Here is a 21,875-nt window from a genome sequence, read left to right as displayed (position 1 = left end):
CGCCCATAGAGAGCCTCGTAAGGTGCCATGCCGATAGTGGCCTGATAGCTGTTGTTGTATGCAAATTCTGCTAAGCTCAGATATTTACACCAACTTCCCTTGAAGTCTAGGGCACACGCTCGGAGCATGTCTTCGAGTACCTGATTTACTCGCTCCGTCTGACCATCTGTCTGAGGGTGGAATGCTGTGCTGAACTTTAACTTAGTGCCGAACACTGACTGTACACACTCCCAGAAGTGTGATGTAAATCTGCTATCTCTGTCTGAAATAATGGTACGTGGGACTCCATGAAGTCTGACGATCTCCTAGAGATACAACTGAGCTAGCTTCTCCATGGAGTAGGATATCTTGATAGCTAAAAAGTGGGCTGACTTAGTCAACCTGTCGACTATTACCCAGATGGCATCAAAACCATTCGTGGTTCTGGGTAGTCCCACTATGAAGTCCATAGAGATATCCTCCCACTTCCATTCTGGAATCTGTATAGGCTGCAGAACTCCTCCTGGTCGCTGATGTTCTGCCTTGACCCTCTGACAGGTGAGGCAGATGCTAACATATCTGGCGATGTCTCGCTTCATCCCGGGCCACCAAAAATGGTTCTTCAGGTCTTGATACATTTTGGTGGAACCTGGATGCATCGCATAGGGAGTCCTGTGAGCCTCATCTAAAATCTGTCTCCGTAGCTCCTCCTAATCTGGAACACAGAGTCTGTCACCAAAATACCGCTATCGGACACCCGAATTCTCCACTTCTGATTCTGCTAGCCCTTGCTTGATTTTCTGAATTTCGGGGTCTCCTGAGCTGACTGAATATCACCAAGCAAGGTGGACTCTAAGGTCATAGTAGAGAGCTGTCCAACGATGAGTTCAAAACCGAAATCTACGATCTCCTTCTGTAGGGGCGGTGACATGGCTGTAAGAGATAATAAGGTAGCACTGGATTTCCTGCTAAGTGCGTCGGCTACCTTATTGGCTTTCCCTGGGTGGTAGAGGATGTCTACATCATAGTCCTTGACCAGCTCAAGCCATCTGCGTTGTCGCATATTCAGATCCTTCTGAGTGAAGAAGTACTTCAGACTCTGATGATCTGTATACACTCTGCACTGAGCTCCATATAAGTAATGTCTCCAAATTTTGAGAGCGAACACTACTGCTGCAAGTTCAAGGTCATGAGTAGGGTAATTCTTCTCATAATCCTTGAGTTGTCTGGAGGCATAGGCGATCACCTTGCCATTTTGCATCAGTACTGCTCCTAATCCCAACTTAGAGGCATCACTATAGATGTCAAAGCTGCTGGTGTCGTCTGGTAGAGCCAAAATGGGAGCACTGGTCAATCTCCTTTTTAGCTCGCTGAAGCTGTTCTCACAGTCCTCTGTCCACTGAAATTTTCTGTTCTTTCTGGTAAGAGCGGTCAGTGGGGAGGCTATCCTGGAGAAGTCCTCTACAAACTTCCTGTAATATCCTGCTAATCCCAGAAAGCTCCTGATCTCGCTGGCGTTCTTGGGTCTCTTCCAGTTACTTACTGCTTCTATCTTGCTGGGATCTACCATAATACCATCCTTTGAGATGATGTGACCCAGGAAGGACACCTGATCTAGCCAAAATTCACATTTCGTGAATTTGGCGTATAGCTGGTTCTGCTGAAGGGTCTGCAATACTAGTTTCAGGTGCTTTGAGTGTTCTTCCTGAGTTCCTGAGTAGATAAGAATGCCATCGATAAACACAATAACAAACTGATCTAAATACTCCCTGAATACTCTGTTCATGAGATCCATGAATGTAGCTGGAGCATTTGTCACGCCAAAAGGCATGACTACGAACTCGTAATATCCGTATCTGGTCCTGAATGCTGTCTTCGGTATATCACCCTCCTTGACTCTGACTTGGTGATATCCTGATCTGAGGTCAATCTTAGAGAACACTGCTGCTCCCTTTAACTGGTCGAACAGGTCATCTATTCTGGGAAGAGGATACCTGTTCTTGATCGTGACCTGATTCAGTGCTCTGTAGTCTATCCATAGCCGCATGCTTCCATCCTTCTTCTTCACGAACAAGACAGGCGCTCCCCGGGGTGAGTGACTAGGGCGTATGAAGCCCTTGTCAAGCAGGCTCCTGTAGTTGCTCATGAAGTTCCTTCGATTCTCTGGAGCCATGCGGTAGGCGCTTTGGAAATAGGATTTGTGCGGGAAGAGCTCTATCTCAAATTCAATCTCCATGTCTGGTGCTAGTAACTCTTCGTGGAAAGGCTGGTAGTCACATACAACTCGGACCTCTGCTGGTTGTTGGTCCTGGCTGGTATTGACTACTTGTGCTAGGTACCGTACATCCCGAATCCATCAACTTCGTGCCTTCGAGAGAAATTTCTTGGCTTTTCTCTTTGGTTCTCGATGTACTCATGTATACTGCTTGGGTTGAATCGACTTTCTTACGACACTCTATGGAAGCACCGTATTTGATCGAAGTCCATTCCAAGGATGACGTCGTAGTCGGTCATTTCCAGCAGGATCGGATCACAAAAGAGTTCGATGCGCTATAATGAGCCCTGAGCCGGTCGTTGATGCCATGACCTCTCACGAAGGTAGTCTTTGTCGAGCCGACCAGTACCTCTAGGGTATTTCTAATTTCTCGGAGAACATCCGGCTATATATGAATGGGTTGTCCCGATATCAAATAAACGGTAGCACTATCTTGAAAATGCTAATCGACTGTGACGGCCGAGGCATTTGCTACGTCCTCTCGGTGAGTGAGTAGATCCTCGCATTTGCCATAGCTAGAGGGCTTCTAATCTGCGGCCGATAAGTGGACCTTCTAGAGCGGCCTGCGCTGAGCTGGCTGGGCTGCATACTGAATCTCCGTGGGTGAGGAAGACCGGTCTTGTTCGGCCATTGCTTGGCCATGTGCCCTTCTTGTCCACATTTAAAGCATCCTCGTGTGCCCTTGCGACAAACCCCGGGTGGAATTTCCCACAACACACTTTGGATAACTGGGTCGCTTGCTAGATGGTCCTCCTTTTGAGTCACTCCCGATTTGCGCTTGCTGTTGGAGTTCCCTTTCCGGTTGAGCTGGCCTTGTTGTTTTTGAGTGTGAGAGTTTCCTTGGCCCTTGGACTCGAGGAGACTTGCCTCTGTGCTTCATGCTGTTCGTAATGCTCGTGGTCAAGGCACCGCTCACTAACTCCTCGTGGTTTGTGGCCTATGTATGCCACCGGCCATGTTCATCTATCTCGGCCTCGGCATCTTGAGCATCAACCGGACTCGTTCCTTTTCGCCGACTAGCTCTGGGCATAGGCGAGCCAACTGTTGAATTTCTTCACGGCTTCCTCAACTGATAGGTTGCCCTGGCGAAACTCGGTGAACTTCGTCATAGTGGCGGTTAGTAACCCGCATATGAAAGAACTCCTCAAAGAATTCCTTCTCAAAGTCGGCCCATGTCATCTGGTTCCTGGGCGCTTCGTTTCGATTCTTTCCCACCACATGCGTGCATCTCTGACTGAAGAAGGCACACTTCACCTTCTCGTGCTCCGGCCAGCTCCATCGTGCTCTCCGGTGTTTTGAACCATGCTTGTGCATCCCATGGTTCACTAGTGCCTGAGAAGTTCTCTGGCTGACTCGCTGCCACTGGATCGGATAGGCTTCCTTTCTTGGCTCATCTGCTGGGACTACTGGTGCTGGTGGGGCTTGGTGCTGTAGGCTGGTGGTGGAACCTCTAAGACTTCGGAGTCGTCAGATTCGGTTGACTGTGGGGTATCTGGCGATTAGCCTTTAAGGTGGCTATTTCTGTTGTTGTTAAGCTAGCTGCTGCTGTAACTGGAGGAGGCACTGAACTGCCTGCCTCTTGCTGGGGCTCAGTAGCTAGTGCCCTTCTAGCTGGGCGTCCTCGTGCCATTTCTAAAGACATAGAGAACATATGTATAAATAATACTATCACAGTTATATAATTACTGATATCATGTTCAAAGACTATCTCATACTAACAGAAAGTAGGCATATAAACATGAACTGTAACTAGAAAGCAAGAACAATAAAGAGAGGGGAGGTATTCTTACTTGGAAGCTGCAGGTACAATGCTGATGTGTGTGTAGGAAGTATGGAACACTGCTCTGATACCACTCTGTAACGACCCGACTCCTGGGTACTAAACTGTGAGCCGGATCGCTACATTAACTACAGAAGCTACTGTGCGGAAACTGGGTAAAATAAAATTTTCACTAACTGACTCGGTTAATCTGACAACTGATACACCCATGCTGTTATAAGGAAGGATTCAAGACCCTTTCTGGTTGGTGTACATGTGCTAAGGAGGATACTTGACCTCCCATCTGAGCTAGGAACTCAGAACTAACTTCCCAGCTAGCTGCTGATCGATCCACGGATCGATCAAACCTGTCGCAATTCTGTACCCTGCTGGATCGGTCTGCGGACCGATCCAGCAAAGGATAGATCGGTCGGCAGACATGCCTACTGTTCGATGCTGGACCGGTCGGCTGACCGATCTAGGAGGATACAGTAGCATACTGTATCTGGCTGGATCGGTCGGCTGACCGATCCAGTGACACAGCCAGGCCCTGATCGGTCGGGAGACCGATCAGAGTCTGATTTCACCCGGGGAACTCTGATTTCCAACACTCTGGTGTGCCAAAACACCCCATAACAACTATCTAATGCATGATAAACTATTCTAATAACACGTAGTAACAATTCTAAACTTAAACCAAAGCAAGGTTTACTGGTTCATGGCATTTTGACAACTTAAAGTGCATGAAGGTATGAATTTCCAAAAGTTCTAACTGCTTAAACTTGCTAAGGTTCAAAAGTGCCCAAAACATGAAAACTAAACTAATAAACTGTAAAGTGCTAAAGTAAATGCTAAATCCTCAGAGGGTCTTTCATTCCAGTTCCTGCCACACACATCCTCATTTGCATTGACCTCCAGCCTCCACTGCTAGTCCACTTTTCCTTTACCTTTATCTGCAGTATAAGAAAAGTAGTATCTGTAAGCTAACAAGCTTAGTAAGAAACCATCTACCTCACAAAAACATGCGACGATGCAATATGATTTTTAAAGCATGCCATTTGAAATAAACTGACTAGGCTAAACATATAAACATGGCATATGATCATACAAGCATAGCAATCAAGAACTGAACATGAGCTATCATAATGTATAAGCAAGGAAGGGCTAAACTGAAGCTAAACTGGTACTGAATTCAAACTCAACTAACATATCTGATTTTTATGAGTTTTGAAAACTAATACATAGTAAGTGAAAATACATAATCATCTTTTACTACGACTGCTGTTCGCGCATCCCTAACTAGACCGGGTTTGCAAGTCCGAATTTAGTAGGGTTAACTAGGTTATCTAAACCTAGGGACGTGGGAGTCTAACCCAATGGATATCGATCCGATGCTGAAAATAAAATCTTGAATGTAGCTAATCGGTTTAACTTCTTTGTTTGTAGGTTATCTGAACCTAGAGCTAGGTTATCTGAACCTAGAGGCGACTGTGGGAGCCCACCCATTGGACCGTAGTCCCATAAAATTGAACTAAACTAATGTGCTGTTTTCAATGCTTCTAATGCATTTAATTGAGCTATTAAACATAACTGAGGTGGTATTTAGCTACACTAACATTTTACCGAACACTTGGTGTGCTCCAACTCTCTCCTCTAATAGGGAGATCACCTCTAGGCACCCGACAACGTCTAGCATCTCCAACTAAAGGAGAACAACGTGTCCGGCCCGTCTAGAGGTGCTCATCTTGATCCCTAATCCTCGAGGAGGGTTTAAACACGCCCTATGTGCCGAAAAAACCTGCATATAGCTAAAACTAATGCGTAGGAAACCAAACGGAGCTATTATACCGCAGGTGAGGGGTTTCTTACCTCGTACGCTAAATTCCTTACAATTCTATTCACTAGAATTCCGGTGGAGATGACCTTCTCGACGACCCGCTCACGTCTTCGCGTTCCTCTCGCGGAGAGGAACCTCTTTCGTGTTGGAGTCGTCGCCGGAAGATGAGCCGAGAGTCCTTGGGTTTGGGCGCCGAGAGAGGAGGAGGAAGAGGTGTGGGCGGTGGTGAGGTTTTTGGAAGAGGGATAGGTCATGGTGAAAAAGAATGTGCCGAACCAAAACAAAATAACCCAACTCCCACTTAACCTTCCTATTTATACTAAAGACTTAATTCGCCCAACTCCAATATAAATTTTATTGGTTCCCTTTCCTTTCAGCACGGCCCTGCTGGGTTCAACTGGTTCCCAACATTATCCCTAAGCCATAGGTCTCGGGTTCGATTCCCGCCTAAGCTATTTTGCGGTTCTAATTATTTTTGCTACTTTCTTTACTTGGAAAATTCCGGAAAAATATCTAAAAATTCCAGAAAAATAACAGAATATTTCTAAAATAGTTTTGAGAATTTTTCGGGCGTTACACAATGTCCTTGTCCAGGGTTACTCTGATATCTGCTGACTATGCCCACGGTAAAACAGATATCAGGTCTCGTACATAGCATTGCATACATTAGGCTTCCTACAGCTGAAGCATAAGGAACTGCTTTCATGTCATCTATCTCTTTCGATGTCTTTGGAGACATCTCTTTAGATAGAGCTACTCCATGTCTAAAAGGTAAGAAACCTTTCTTGGAATCCTGCATGCTAAAACGAGCAAGGATTGTATCTATATATGAAGCTTGGGACAGACACAACATTCTTTTCTTACGATCCCTTATAACTTTGATCCCAAGAATGTGTGCACAATCTCCTAAGTCCTTCATATCAAATTGTTTGGATAACCATACCCTTACGTCTGATAATACCTTGACATTGTTGCCAATTAACAAAATATCATCTACGTATAGTACAAGAAATACCACCACGTTTCCGTTACACTTCTTATATGCACAAGACTCATCCAGACTTTGAATAAATCCATATGACTGGATTACTTCATTAAATCGGATGTTCCAAGGTCTTGAAGCTTGCTTTAGTCCATAAATGGACCGATTGAGCTTGCACACTAGATGCTCTTTGCCTTTTTCAATGAACCCTTCTGGTTGCTTCATATGGATGTTCTCTTCAAGACTTCCATTAAGGAAAGCTGTCTTGACATCCATTTGCCAAATCTCATAATCCATATGAGCAGCAATGGATAAGAGTATCCGGATAGACTTAAGCATGGCTACCGGTGAAAAAGGTTTCCTCATAATCGATTCCCTCTTTCTGAGTGTACCCTTTCGCAACAAGCCTAGCTTTGAAGGTTTCTACCTTCCCGTCTGTCCCTCTTTTCCTTTTGTAGATCCACTTGCATCCAACGGCTTTTATACCATCAGGTGGTTCTACAAGCTCCCAGACCTTATTAGAGTACATAGACTCTATTTCAGAATTCATTGCCTTTTGCCAAGATGCTGCATCTATATCTTGGAGTGCTTCGTCATATGTTCGTGGATCAGGTTCATGTTTACCCGGGATCAAGTCCGAAGACTCTCCCAAAAACATGAATCTTTCAGGCTGCCTTACAACCCTCCCACTACGACGAGGCACTGTCTGTGGTTGTGTATCATGTGTGACACGTGTTGCAGTCTCTTGTGGTACTTCATCTTGTACTGTTGGTACTGAAGTAGACGTGTCCTCTCTAAGTTCTTCTAAAACAACTTTGCTATTGGGCTTGTGATCCATTATATAGTCTTCTTCTAAAAACTGGGCATTGGTGCTAACAATGACCTTCTGGTCTTTAGGACTATAAAATAAACCTCCTTTCGTTCCTTTGGGATATCCTACAAACACACGAACTTCTGTACGAGATTCTAACTTATCAGCATCTGGTTTTAGCACATGTGCTGGACTACCACAAATCCGAATATGTCTTAGACTGGGTTTTCGCCCATTCCACAATTCTATGGGAGTAGAAGAAACTGATTTAGAAGGTACTAAGTTCAGAACGTATACTGCTGTTTCCAGAGCATATCCCCAAAACGAATTCAATAACTCATCATCGATCTAACCATCTCCATAAGAGTCCTATTCCTTCGTTCTGCTACACCATTCTGTTAGGGTGTTCCAGGTGCAGACAATTGGGATTGAATCCCAGCCTCTGATAAGTAATTCCTAAACTCTCCTAAGAGGTATTCGCCACCACGATCAGATCGTAGTGTCTTGATACTTTTACCTAATCGTTTCTCCACATCAGCCTTGTATTCTTTGAACTTATCAAAGCACTCGGACTTGCGGCGCATTAGGTAAATGTATCCGTATCTTGAATAATCGTCTATGAAAGAGACAAAATATTCAAAACCTCCTCTTGCTTGGACAGACATATGACCACATAAATCAGAGTGAACCAATTCTAACACTTCATTGGCTCTATACTCCTTGGCCTTGAACGACCTCTTGGTCATTTTTCCTTCTAAGCAGGATTCACAAGTTGGAAAATTTTCCAACTCTAATGAACTCAAAAGTCCATCGGCTATAAGCCTCTGAATCCTACTTAAGTTAATATGACCAAGCCTTAGATGCCAAAGATATGCTTGGTTCATTTCCGAAGGTTCTTTTCTCTTATTAGAATTAGAAGATGAGTTATAAATTTCCATGTTTTGCTTTGTGGAAGAAATTGGATTTAAAGTATACAAATTGCCAACTAATGCACCAGAACAGATAATCACTTTATTTCTTTTAATAACTACATCGTTACTGAAAACTGAATATCCATCTAAAAGCAGTTTAAACTGAAATTAAATTCTTTCTAAAAGCGGGTACATAAAGATAATTTCTTAAAACCAAATTTTTATTTCTACTAAAAGATAAGTAGGCGTCTCCCACTTGCCACCTTAGTAGCATTGCCCATGTAGACGGTAATCTCCCTTCAGATAGTCGTCGGGTTTCTGGAACCTCTGCAAGGAATTGCAGACATGATCGATGGCTCCGTATCTACACACCAGGTCTTGGTAGATAACACCGCTAAACATGTTTCAACAACTAGAGCATGAGATATACCTTTGTTTTGGTTCCTACGAGGACAGTCCGCCTTCCAATGTCCTGCCTGCTTGCAGATGAAGCACTTGCCCTTCGGCTTCTTCACTCCAGCTTTAAATCCCGTACTCTGAGATTTATTCACTTTCTTTGCTGAGCCAGCTTGTTTCTTCTTCTTCTTTCCTTTCGGTTTAGAAGTAGAACCATTTTCAGCAAAGTGAATTTGAGAATTGTGACGAAATAATCCTTCTGCTGCTTGAAGTTCTGTCAGTAGTTCCCCTAATGAATAAATCCTTTTATTCATATTATAGTTCAGCTGCTCAAAACTTCTAGGTAGCGTTTGGAGGATCATATCGATCTGGGTTTCCCATCAATTTCTCCAAGGATCTGTATCTCGTTCAGATAAGCCATCATCTTTAGGATATGATCCCTTACAGGAGTACCCTCTTGCATGGTGGCTGTCATTATCTTTCTCATAGCTTCTTGTCTAGAAGCCCTATCCTGATGACCAAAGAGCTCCTTGAGATTGTTCATAATATCATAAGCTGTTGGTAAATCTTGATGCTGATGTTGCAATACATTTGACATTGAAGCCAAAATGTAACACCGCGCCATCTCATCTGCCTTTACCCATCTCTTATGATATTCAATCTCCTCTTGGGTAGATTCACCAGTGGGTGCATCAGGACAAGGTTCAGTCAGTACAAATTTATAGCTTTCAGTAGTCAGAACAATGTCCAGGTTCCTTTTCCAATCTATGTAATTAGGTCCAGTAAGTCTATTTTGTTGAAGTATGATGGACAATGAGTTGAAAGTCATCTTAAGAATCACAAATAACTTTTGGTCAGAACTCTAAATTTAGAATAATATTGATTTCTCAAACAATACTATTTTAAATTAACCAACACCTCATAACACCGTGAATTTTGTATGCCACGTTAGTGTGGACGTATACAAATTCAACATTTGTAAAAGGAGGGTTTTAACCCATTAATTTTATTATCTTGTCAACCTAACTTTTTGACAAATAAAATTAATAGTTGGTATTATTTGGTCACACAAATAATAGTAGTGACTCCGTTGGGGAGGATACTATTAGATGCGTCTAAGTGTATACCATTACTTGACACTAAGTCCATTAATAAGATTATGCCCCTTCCGTTGGGGAAGATCACACGCTCTTAATTAATTTCTTATAGTCATCCAAAAATGGAAGTCTGTTCTAGTGATCCACAATCAAGCCCATCCGTTATGGAGGAAGGCACTCAGAGCCAACGCGCAAGCTTGTTTGTATCACTTACAAACCAGTAATGGAGACCATGAGATTTATTTAAAATCCCTCTCCCACTTAGTTATTTATAAATGAGGAATTTTAACTATGCTAGCCTACTAAACTTGTAAACTAACATGCACACACAGCACAATATAAAAGCAATAAATAGAAAATTTAATTTTCAACTATTATGACTTTTATCTCTAGTTGTTCTCCGTGTGATGTCATCCCAAGCTGTTGCCATATTTGGCCACCGCCACCGGGTCTAGCTGTCGCATCCATCTTGCCCTTAGTTCCGCTGCGCCTCTGGTTCCTAGAAGGTTCCACGCTTTGCAAGATTCGATCCGTGACATAAATAGAATTTTACATTTTTTATCCTATATTCCATAAAAGGAATGTACATGTATCTAGATCAAAAATAAAATCCTAATAAAACTAAATACAACTCCTGCTGTATTTTAATACAATCATGCACACACATATAAATGCCCTTGACATGTCCAAGGGTCCAATCACACACATAATAACTAAAAGTCATAATAGTTGGATCTTGCATCCACGAAGTTAGCACATCCTACTATTAACCTGCCTAAATTATGTATGACATGTGCATAATTAAACTAAATACCAAATACACAGAGGCAAAACCCTAGCTCTGATACCAATTGTTGGTTGCTACTCGGAAAACCTATAGGTTCCACTGTACAAAAATTTTGTACAAAGGTCTGAACCTTTTCCTAGCTACCATGTGTTCTTTTAAATTAAATTTTGGATCGCCTGCGGAACTTAACACGTTTGATCCAAAACTTAATCTATTTGTTCTTTTAGGTTTTGACTTGGATCTCCTGCGGAACTTAACACGTTCGACCCAAGTCTCCTTAAGTTATTAATTCCATTAAATATTAATTTCCAAAATTGGTTCCCAGTACTGATGTGGCGAGGCACAAGATCTTCTTGGATATGGGAGCAACCACCACCGACTAGACAAAAACTTTTATAGAAAGCTAATATTTAATTTCCTAAAATAACTTTAGGTTAACCAAAGAGAACAATCAAATCACAAGGAAAAGAAAAAACAAAAGAACACAACATCGAAAAACATATTCGAAATTCTAGAACGTAAGCCTCTTGTATTTGGTATTATTTCCATAAATAACTAGCATGATGCGGAAAGAAAAATTACTAGTTATACTTTGTAGAAAAACCTCTTGATCTTCTACCGTATTCCTCTTCTAACCTCGGACGTTGTGTGGGCAACGATCTTCCGAGATGAGAAACCACCAAGCGCCTTCTTCTCCTCCTAGCTAGGTTCGGCCAAAACAAGAAAGCTCCACCAAGGAAGAAGAAAAACACCAACCAAGCTCTAAGAGATGCAAGCTTCCTCTCCTTCTTCTTCTTCTTCTCCAAGTAGTATCCGGCCTCCACAAGAGCTCCAAACAATAGAGAGTTTCGGCCACCACAAAGAGGAAGAAGAGAAGAGATGATGGCCGGCCACAACACCAAGGAAAAGAGGGAGAGAAAATAATAGAGGTTGTGTCACATGAAGGTACCCTCACCCCTTCTTTTATATTCCTTGGCCTAGGCAAATTAGGAAATTTAATTACAATAAAATTTCCTCAATTTCCTTGACATGATTTAATTGAGAAAAATAAAATAAAATTTCCCAAATAAACCAACATTGGCCGGCCACATCATTGGAGAACAAATTGGACAAGTTTCAATCAACAATTAAAACTTCCTAATTTGTTTTCAGAAATTTTAAAAAATAAAATTTCTCTTTAAAAATCTCTTCATGGTTGATAAAAGGAAATTTCTATAATTTTAATTTTATCAACATGTGAATAATTTTAAAGAGAAAATAAAATATCTCACCAATCTACAAATAAGGAAAGCGATCTAATCTCTTTTTTTAATCTTTTGTAGATCTTTTATAAGAGAGATATTTTAATTTAAATTCTCTTTAATAAATTATTTCTTCCACATAATAAAAATTAAAATTAAAATTCCTTTTTAATTTAATTTGGCCGACCCCCACTAGCTTGGGTTCAAGCTAGGGCCGGCCACCCAATATTATACCTAGGCCGGCCCCCTATTGGTGGGCTTAGGTGGGTATAGAAGATGAGTATAGGTGGGTATAGAACTCTATAAATAAGAGGCTACGATAGGGACCGAGAGGAGGAATTGGTTTTGGTCTCCGATAAAATTAAGCATCCGCCCTGAACACACAACTTAATTTTATCAATGATAATTCATTCCACTAGAGAACTATCATTGAACTACCGCACCAATCCCAAATTATATTTTTGGGCTCCTTCTTATTATGAGTGTGTTAGTCTCCCTGTGTTTAAGATATCGAATGTCCACTAATTAAGTGAGTTACTGACAACTCATTTAATTAATATCTAAGTCCAAGAGTAGTACCACTCAACCTTATTATCATGTCGGACTAAGTCCACCTGCAGGGTTTAACATGACAATCTTTATGAGCTCCTCTTGAGGACATTATCAACCTAGTATCTCTAGGACAGTTTCCTTCTATAATCAACAACACACACTATAAGTGATACCATTTCCCAACTTATCGGGTTTATTGATTCATCGAACTAAATCTCACCCATTGATAAATTAAAGAAATAAATATCAAACATATGTGCTTGTTATTATATTAGGATTAAGAGCACACACTTCCATAATAACTGAGGTCTTTGTTCCTTTACAAAGTCAGTATAAAAGAAACGACCTCTAATGGTCCTACTCAATACACTCTGAGTGTACTAGTGTAATTATATAGTCAAGATAAACTAATACCTAATTACACTATGACCTTCTAATGGTTTGTTCCTTTCCATTTTAGTCGTGAGCTACTGTTTATAATTTATAAGGTACTGATAACATCATATTCTGCATGTGAAACCACATACTATGTTATCTACAATATAAATTATATGAACAACTACAAACAAATGTAGACAATTTGGCCAAATGTGATTCTTTATTCATAATGAATGTTTACAAAGCTTAGGCTTTCAATATACACTCCAACAGATCTACACGACCATGCAAAGGGAGTTGTGGAAGAAGCATGTCACGACCGTGTATCACACATGGTTGTGTAAGGTAGGCAGAGAAGGGAGTGACCTTGGCCGTGTGAACCTCACACGACCGTGCCTCGGGGCCATGTGGCGCCCAAACCTCCCCTCTATATAAGGCCTCCTTCATGAATTGAAAGGGGATCTTCTCCCTTTTTGGGGGAAAGGAGATTTGGGGCATTCCTCCACCTTCTTGGAGGGATTTCCGGCGATCTAAGGCAGATCTTCATCGTTTCGACTCCGAGGAACAAGGATTGGATCCGAAGACGGTTCTTCATCGTAGATAAGCTTTTCTTCCCTTTCTTTCTTGGATTTGGGATCAAGATGCTTGTATTCTTCTTATCTTTGGATTTCTTCCCTTGTTCTATGGATTAGATCTCTTGTTCTAGGATGGAGAGAGTATTTGTAATGAAGATTTGATGTAAAACTCTTGTGGATTTGCCAATTTTCTATTTCAATGATTTTGTCCTGTTTTGCATCTCTTTGATCTTGTATGGAATGTTGTGATTTAGACCTAATGTCCATTCTTGATTGAATGTTTGAATACCTTGTGGATCTTGTAGAAATTATTTCCCATTCGATTTTCCGAGGGACGTTTGTGACAGGAACAAGCCTGTGTAAGGACGTTTGAGAGATGATCTCGAGGGTGAAATAGGGTTATTCAAGGGGGCAGGATATATTGTATGTGTTCATATCTTATATCTTGATGCGGTTGAGGAGAGATGAATTCTTATGTTGATTATCCAAGGGATGCACGTGACAGGCAAGCCCGTGTAAGGACAACATAGACTCATACCTAATTGATCACATTTAGGTATAGATTTCAGTCCTAGGCCGGTTGTCTATTGTAAGAGGAAACCGACAACCTCCTACAAACGATGAACAATTGAGGAATAAGATTTGGTAGATAATTTACATTGAATAATCTTACAAAGAAACCGAAACTCCTAGAACATACTTTTATCATAGCCCTTATTCTTGTTTCTTATTCTTTTGTTCCTATGTTTTACTTTTCATAGTTACACTTTGCTTTTGTGAATCAATTGATTAGTTGTTTAGCTAACTTGCGTTGAGACATCTTTAGTGGTTATTCCGGTCCTTGTGGATACGATATCTTTTATTATTACTTACGACATTTCCGTACACTTGCGGAGAGTCAACAAGTTTTTGGCGCCGTTGCCGGGGACTACGCTATAATATTAGAGATTATCAATTGAGTTAGACTAAACATAATTTTTCTTTTCTTTTCATTTGCATAATTGAATCTAATTTTTAGAATTCTGCTTTCATAGCTTTTTCTTGTATTCTTTTCTACTTCTTGCTTGTTGCAATTCTAATTCTGCACTTTTAATTTTCTAACATTCTAATCTAATTTTTCTCTGTTTTTTCTTGTCTTTGATTCAGTTTCGTTCTTCTTTCTTTTTCTTTTGAACAACTATCATTTTGCAATCTTGTTCTTGTGTATACGAAGATCTAACTTTGTAGGAGAACTTCTTCCTCTAGACCCTGAGATAGACAGAATATTTCATAGGAGAAAAATTCTGCAGAGACATTTAGAAGAACAAGAACATTCTATCATTGCTAATAGATCACTAAAGGATTATGCAACACCTTACGCTAGGGTTTTCGATCTAGTATTTCAAGACCTTCAGTTGAAGCAAACAATTTTGAGATTAAACCTGCAATTATTTCTATGGTGCAACAAAATCAGTTTGGTGGAGGACCGCATGAAGACCCGAATCAACACTTGGAGATCTTCTATGAGATATGCGACACAATGAAGATGAATGATGTTCCTTCCGAAGTTATACGCTTACTATTGTTTGGGTTTTCTTTAAGAGATAGAGCTAAGCAATGGTTGAATTCTTTAGCTCCAAATAGCATCACCACATGAGAACAATGTGAGCAACAATTTCTTGATAAATTCTATCCTCCAAGTAAAACGACTCATATGAGAAATCTTATTGCAAGTTTCAAACAAGATGATTCAGAATCTCTATTTGAAGCTTGGGATAGATATAATAGTATGCTCAGACAATGCCCACACCATGGTTTGGAGAAGTGGTTAGTATTACATACATTTTATAATGATATCAATTATCATACAAAGGTGTCCCTTGATTCAGCTGCTGGAGGGGCACTTATGAACAAGAGCTTGGATGAAGCCGAAGAAATAATTGAAAGTGTAGCACAAAATCACCATCAATGGGATAATGAATGAAGTGGTGGCTATTCTGGTGTAAACCCAACAAAAGCATCAGGGAAGTTTGATGTTGATGCAGTTACTTTATTGGCTGCAAAACTGGATGCTCTTACAAAGAGATTTGAAAACATGGGAGCTCCTTCAAGTACGGTTAATTCCATGGTTTTATCTTGTGAAGTATGTGGAAGCTCTGAACATTCTAATGACTCATGTCCTTTGGGAGCTATTTTTGCACAAATCAATCAATTAGAGCAATGTGACGCCATCATGGGTCTTAATCAAAGGCAGAACAACCCATACTCAAATGCATACAACCCTGGGTGGAAAAGTCATCCTAATTTTTCCTATAGAAATAATGAAGATCAAGGACCATCTACGGGGGCAGGACCTAATTTTCAGTCTAGGCAGCAGAATTTTCAGCAACAATCTTCTCAAGGCTTTCCTATGTCTAAAATCGAAAAGATGTTTGAAGAAATTATTTCTAATCAGAATGAAATGAAGCAGGACATTTTGAAACTTACTCAGAGAATGAATAATTCTGATAGACATCAAAAGATTTAGGATAGCCAGATTGCCTAATTAACTTCCTCATCTTCTAGAGCACCAGGATAATTACCTGGTAAACCTGATGTTAATCCTATGGAGCATTGTAATAGAATTGAACTTAGGAGCGGACGGACCTTGGGAGATCCCCAAGTGACTGCTCCAAAAGGGATGTAAACTGAAGAAGAGCTCTATCCTCCAACGCCAAATCAGATTCATGATGATGAGGAGAGTACCACTAAGGTTGAAGAGACTCTTCCACTTAACCAACAAAGTAGAGTTGTCCCTTTTCCTCAAAGAATTGTAATGCTCAAGAAGGATGAAGAGTTTGGCAAATTCTTGGAGAAAGTTAAAGAGATATGTGTTGAAGTGCCACTTATCGATGCAATTCTACAAATGCCCAAGTTTGTCAAATTCTTAAAGGACATCATGTCGAACAAAAGAAGGAGAGGAGATATAGAGACCATAGCGCTTACAGAGAAATGCAGTGCTCTTTTTGAGAAGAATACTTCCCCAAAGTTGAAGGATCCAGGGAGCTTCAATATTTCTTGCAATATAGGAACTGAATTTATCGAGAAAGCTTTTTGTGATTTGGGGGCAAGTGTTAGTCTCATTCCTTATTTTATTTATAATAAATTAGGTCTCAAAAACTTTAAACTTACTATTATGGCACTGCAACTTGCTGATCATTCTTGCAGGCACCCTATGGGTATCATAGAAGATGTGCCAGTAGAAGTAGGTGGGAGTATAATTCCCACCGACTTTGTTGTGCTAGACATGGAGGAGGATCCAAAAATCCCTATCATATTGGGAAGATCATTCCTTGCTATAGCTGGAGCTATTATAGATGTTAAAAATCATAAACTTTCTTTAGTAATTGGTAAGGAACGGTTGGAATATGATTTATCTAATGTCTCTAACCATGTTTCTTCTCTTTTGAATGCTTGTAGCAGGGGCAAGTATTTACAAACTTGAGGAATGGAACTTCCATCCTCATGGGAGGCCACCAAATGAAGAGAATAATGTGGTGGAAGATGTTGGAAGAAGGTCTCCCAACAAAAATAAAAAATATGTCTGCCCTCCAGGGCGAGGAAAAGAGAAGAGTGATCAAAATTGGTCGAGCTAAAGACCTTAAACAAGCGCTTCTTGGGAGGCAATTCAAGTGTTCTTTTAGTTAAATGCATTTCATGTTTTTTTTTATTCTTCATTAGTAGTGCTTTTACTTTGTTTTTGCTTTTGTTTTCAGGTCGAAATTTCGCTTCCATGAGCTGGCCATAATTGCTTCATGGGCATGGAAGTATTGGAGAAGCAAGAAAGGAGAAAAATCATCAAGTGGAGCAAAATAGAGCATGACCGTGTGTTGTACACGGCCAGGCATATGCTGCAGAGAAGGAAGTGTTAGAGTGTATACTAAAAGCCTAGCTTTTGGTATAAATATTTATCTAGAAATAAGAATCACATTGGTCAAATGTCTACATTTATGATAAATGTAGTTGTTCAATTAATTTATATTGTAGATAACATGGTGTGTGGTGTCACACACAGAAGATCATGTTATCGGTTCCTTATAAATTATAAATAGTAGCTCACGACCAAGATGGAAAGGAACAAACCATTGGAAGGTCGTAGTGTAATTAGGTATTAGTTTATCTTAACTATATAATTACACTAGTACACTTAGAGTGTATTGAGTAGGACCATTTGAGGTCGTTCCTTTTATACTGACTTAATGAAGGAACAAAGACCTCAGTTATTATGGAAGTGTGTGCTCTTAATCCTAATATAATAATAAGCACATATATTTGATATTTATTTCTTTAATTTATCAATGGGTGAGATTTAGTTCGATGAATCAATAAGCCCGATAAGTTGGGAAATGATATCACTTATAGTGTGTGTTGTTGATTATAGAAGGAAACTGTGTCCTAGTGATCTAGGTTGAGAATGTCCCCAAGAGGAGCTCATAAGGATTGTCATGTTAAACCCTGCAGGTGGACTTAGTCCGACATGACGATGAAGTTGAGTGGTACTACTCTTGGAGCTAGATATTAATTAAAAGAGTTGTCAGTAACTTACTTAATTAGTGGACATTTGTTATCTTAAACACAGGGAGAATAACACACTCATAATAAGAAGGAGCCCAAAATGTAATTTGGGATTGGTGCGGTAGTTCAATAATAGTTCTTTAGTGGAATAAATTATTATTGATGAAATTAAGTTGTGTGTTCGGGGCGAACACAGGATGCATAATTTCATCGGGAGACCAAAACCAATTCCTCCTCTCGGTCCCTATTGTAGCCTCTAGTATATAGAGATTTATACCCACCGCATACCCACCTTCTTACCCATCCAATGGGGCCGGCCAAGCTAGCTTGGAACCCAAGCTAGGGCCGGCCAAGACCAAGTGGATGAGCCATGTAGGTGGCCGGCCAAAGTTTGGGTCCCAAGCTTAGGTGGCCGACCACTAGAATATTAAAAATGATTTTTATTAAAATTATTTCTTATGTGGATATCATGGTTTAAAAATTAAAAATTTCCTTTTATAGCTTTCTATAAAAGATTAATAGAAGAGATTAATCTCTTTCCTTATTTGTAGATTAAAAGGATGGTTTTAATTTTTGGCTAAAACTTTTCTTATTTGTAAATCATCTACATGTTTAAAAGAGAGTTTAAAATTTGAAATCTTTCCTTATTTGTTGATTACAAGGTGGATTTTAAATTTTAAGAAAACTTTCCTTTTTAATCATGTTCATGATTTAAAAGAAAGTTTAAAAATTAAATATTCTCTTTTATAAGTTTCTACAAGAGATTAAGAAAAGATTTGATATCTTTCCTTATTTGTAGATTAAAAGAGATTTTAATTTTTAGAGATAACTTTCTTTTTATCCACATGTTTAAAAGAAAGATTTTAATTTATTAAATTTCCTTTTTATAAACCAATCATGAAGGGATTAAATTATTGGAGAAATTTTATAAATTTCCGGAAACAAATTAGGAAGTTTTAATTCTTATTTTAATTAAAACTTTCCTTGATTTGGGGCTTGAGGTGGCCGACCATTGTATTTGAAAATGAAAATTATTTTTAATTAAATAATTTTTCCTTTTCAATGGAAAAAGAATTAAGGAAATTTTTATTAAATTTTCCTTATTTGCCAAGACCAAGGATTATAAAAGAGGGGGTAGAGAAGGCTTCATGGTTAATAATCTCTATTCTTTTCCTTCCTCTTCTCTTTGGTTTTGGTGGCCGGCCCTATTTCTCTCCTCTCCTCTTGTTGGCCGAAACCTATCTCTTGGTGGAGCTTTTGTTTGTGGCCGTATCAAGGAAGGAGAAGAAGGAGAGAAAGCAAGCCTCATTTCTAGCATCCCTTGGCGCATGATGGTGGTGGCCGAACCTCTTCATCCTAGAAGAAGTTTTGATGGCCGAAACTTGCAAGGAAGAAGAAGGTGCTTGGTGGTTCTCATCTCGGAAGATCGTTGCCCACACAACGTCCGAGGTTAGAAGAGGAATACGGTAGAAGATCAAGAGGTCTTTCTAAAAGGTATAACTAGTAATTTTTCCTTTCCGCATCATGCTAGTTATTTATGGAAATAATACCAAATACAAGAGGCATATGATTCTAGAGTTTCGAATTTGTTTTCGATATAGTGTTCTTTTGTTTTTCTTTTCCTTGTGATTTGATTGTTCTTTTCGGTTAACTTAAAGTTATTTTAGGAAATTAAATATTAGCTTTCCATAAAAGGTTTTGTCTAGTCGGTGGTGGTTGCCCCCATATCCAAGAAGGTCATGTGCCTCGCCACGTCAGTACTGGGAACCAATTATGAAAATTAATATTTAATGGAATTAATAACTTAAGGTGACTTGGGTCGAACGTGTTAAGTTCCGCAGGAGATCCAAGTCAAAACCTAAAAGAACAAATAAATTAAGTTTTGGATCAAACGTGTTAAGTTCCGCAGGCGATCCAAAATTTAATTTAAAAGAACACATGGTAGCTAGGAAAAGGTTCAGACCTTTGTACAAAATTTTTGTACAGTGGAGCCTCTAGGTTTTCCGAGTAGCAACCAACAGGGAGATGCTTTGGCCGTGTCCACATGACACGACCTTGTAGAGTCCCTAGAGAAGAAAATGTGCATGGTCATGTCCCAGACACGACCATGTGAAGACTCCAGAGGAGGAAAGCTTCTTGGCTGTGTCTCACACACGACCGTGTGAAGAAACCAGTACAGAAGCATGCACTGGCCGTGTCATCCGACATGGCCGTGTGCTAATTCCAGAGGAAGAAATGGGTAAAGCCGTGCCCCAAACACGGCCGTGCAAGGATAGCCAAGGAGAAGAAGGTTACGGCTGTGCCAATTGGCACGGCCGTGTGAGTTAACCCGAGAGGGAAAAGGGAGGGGCTGTGTAGATTTACACGACCCGTGTGGAGAAAACTGTTCAGGCCGTGTCTCCTATACACGGCTAGATTTAAGTCGTGTCCACCACACACCCCCTCATCTCAACACCCTCTTCTCTCCAAAACTCCTTTCTTCTTCAACCTTTTCTCCAAATCTTCTAAGATCTGGGTCTTAAACTCTTTCTTTTCCATAAACTTCATCTAGATCTAGATTTTTCTTTTCTCCTAAACTCAAGATCTCCATTTACATAACCCTAAGATCTTATTCTTTAAGATCTATTTCTTCAAGATCTAGCTTCTCTAATCACAAACAGTACCCTTCCCCACTCAAACTTGACAATATGTCCAACCTTCTGAAGAGACTTCGCAAGCGGGGGGGGGGGGGGGATCTAGTGGAGACAAAGGGAAGGAGCCAACCAAAGATAAAGGGAAACAACTGGTGAAAGGAAAAGGAAAGAGGACCTCACGCGACGAAGGTAATGGCAACGAATTCAATATTGTGTTTAGAAATGATGATCAAATAACTAGATTTGTAATTTTTCTCAATAGAAAGATTGTGTGTACTAGGTATATGGACCCAACCGTTTTAGATATGATTGGAATTAGAGATGATATAGATTGGATGATTGAGTTCTTAGATTGGAGTGATATTTTGTACACACATTTACCTACTTATCCTCGCCTTGTTTTGGAGTTTCTAAGTTCACTAGATGTCCATTTTGCCAATGAGGATGATTATATTGGCAAGATAACTTTTAGATTAATGAGTCAAGAATTTTAATGGACATTTAGTGACTTTAACACTTGTTTTGGATTGTCTTCCGGTAGCTCTCGGATGTTTGATTCTAGGTTTAATTGGAATAATTTTTGAAATTCGATCACCGGATTAGATCAACCCTATGAGGCCTCTAGAGCCAAGGCTTCTCACATGCAAAACCCTATTTTTAGATATCTACATCGAGTCATGAGCAAAATTATTTTTGGTAGGGGGGAGAGTGATGGGTTGTTAAGAAAGTAGAGCTTTATTCCTTATGGGCTATGTTACATAAGGTTGATTTTGATTCCGGTTTTCATTTTTTGCAAACCTTAGTGAGAGCTGCGAGGGCATCTTCGGGATCAATAGTTCTTGGTGGTTTGATTACTCAAATAGCCATTAACTTGGAACTTGATTTAGATGGGTTGGAAGTTATTCATGGCAATGATATGATCGACATGGATGCATGTCTTGCTATGAAAATGATTGTTCGGGATGAGAATGGTTTTGCATTTCCTACGAGGAATGGTTTTCCTTTACCTCTTCCTTGTCCCGAACGAACTTCCGTTCGCAACCTTGCTAATTGGGTGATCACTGATTTGGACCCCAAGAATGTTCCTTCCATATCCGGAGATATAGAGCCACACATTGAGCCCTCGACA

General features: G+C 40.1%; 1 non-coding gene across 1 annotated transcript; it reads right to left on the bottom strand.

Moving 5' to 3' along the window:
* Window positions 1-15,271: 15,271 nt before the first annotated feature.
* LOC121993365 lies at window positions 15,272-15,377 on the bottom strand. Its single transcript, XR_006115225.1, has one exon. It is a non-coding gene; the product is annotated as a small nucleolar RNA R71 (small nucleolar RNA).
* Window positions 15,378-21,875: the final 6,498 nt, after the last annotated feature.

The sequence above is a fragment of the Zingiber officinale genome, chromosome 6B (assembly GCF_018446385.1).
Source record: "Zingiber officinale cultivar Zhangliang chromosome 6B, Zo_v1.1, whole genome shotgun sequence".
Lineage (NCBI taxonomy): Eukaryota > Viridiplantae > Streptophyta > Magnoliopsida > Zingiberales > Zingiberaceae > Zingiber > Zingiber officinale.
The sequence above is the reverse complement of the archived record's forward strand: the minus strand, read 5'-3'. Positions and strand labels throughout refer to the sequence as shown.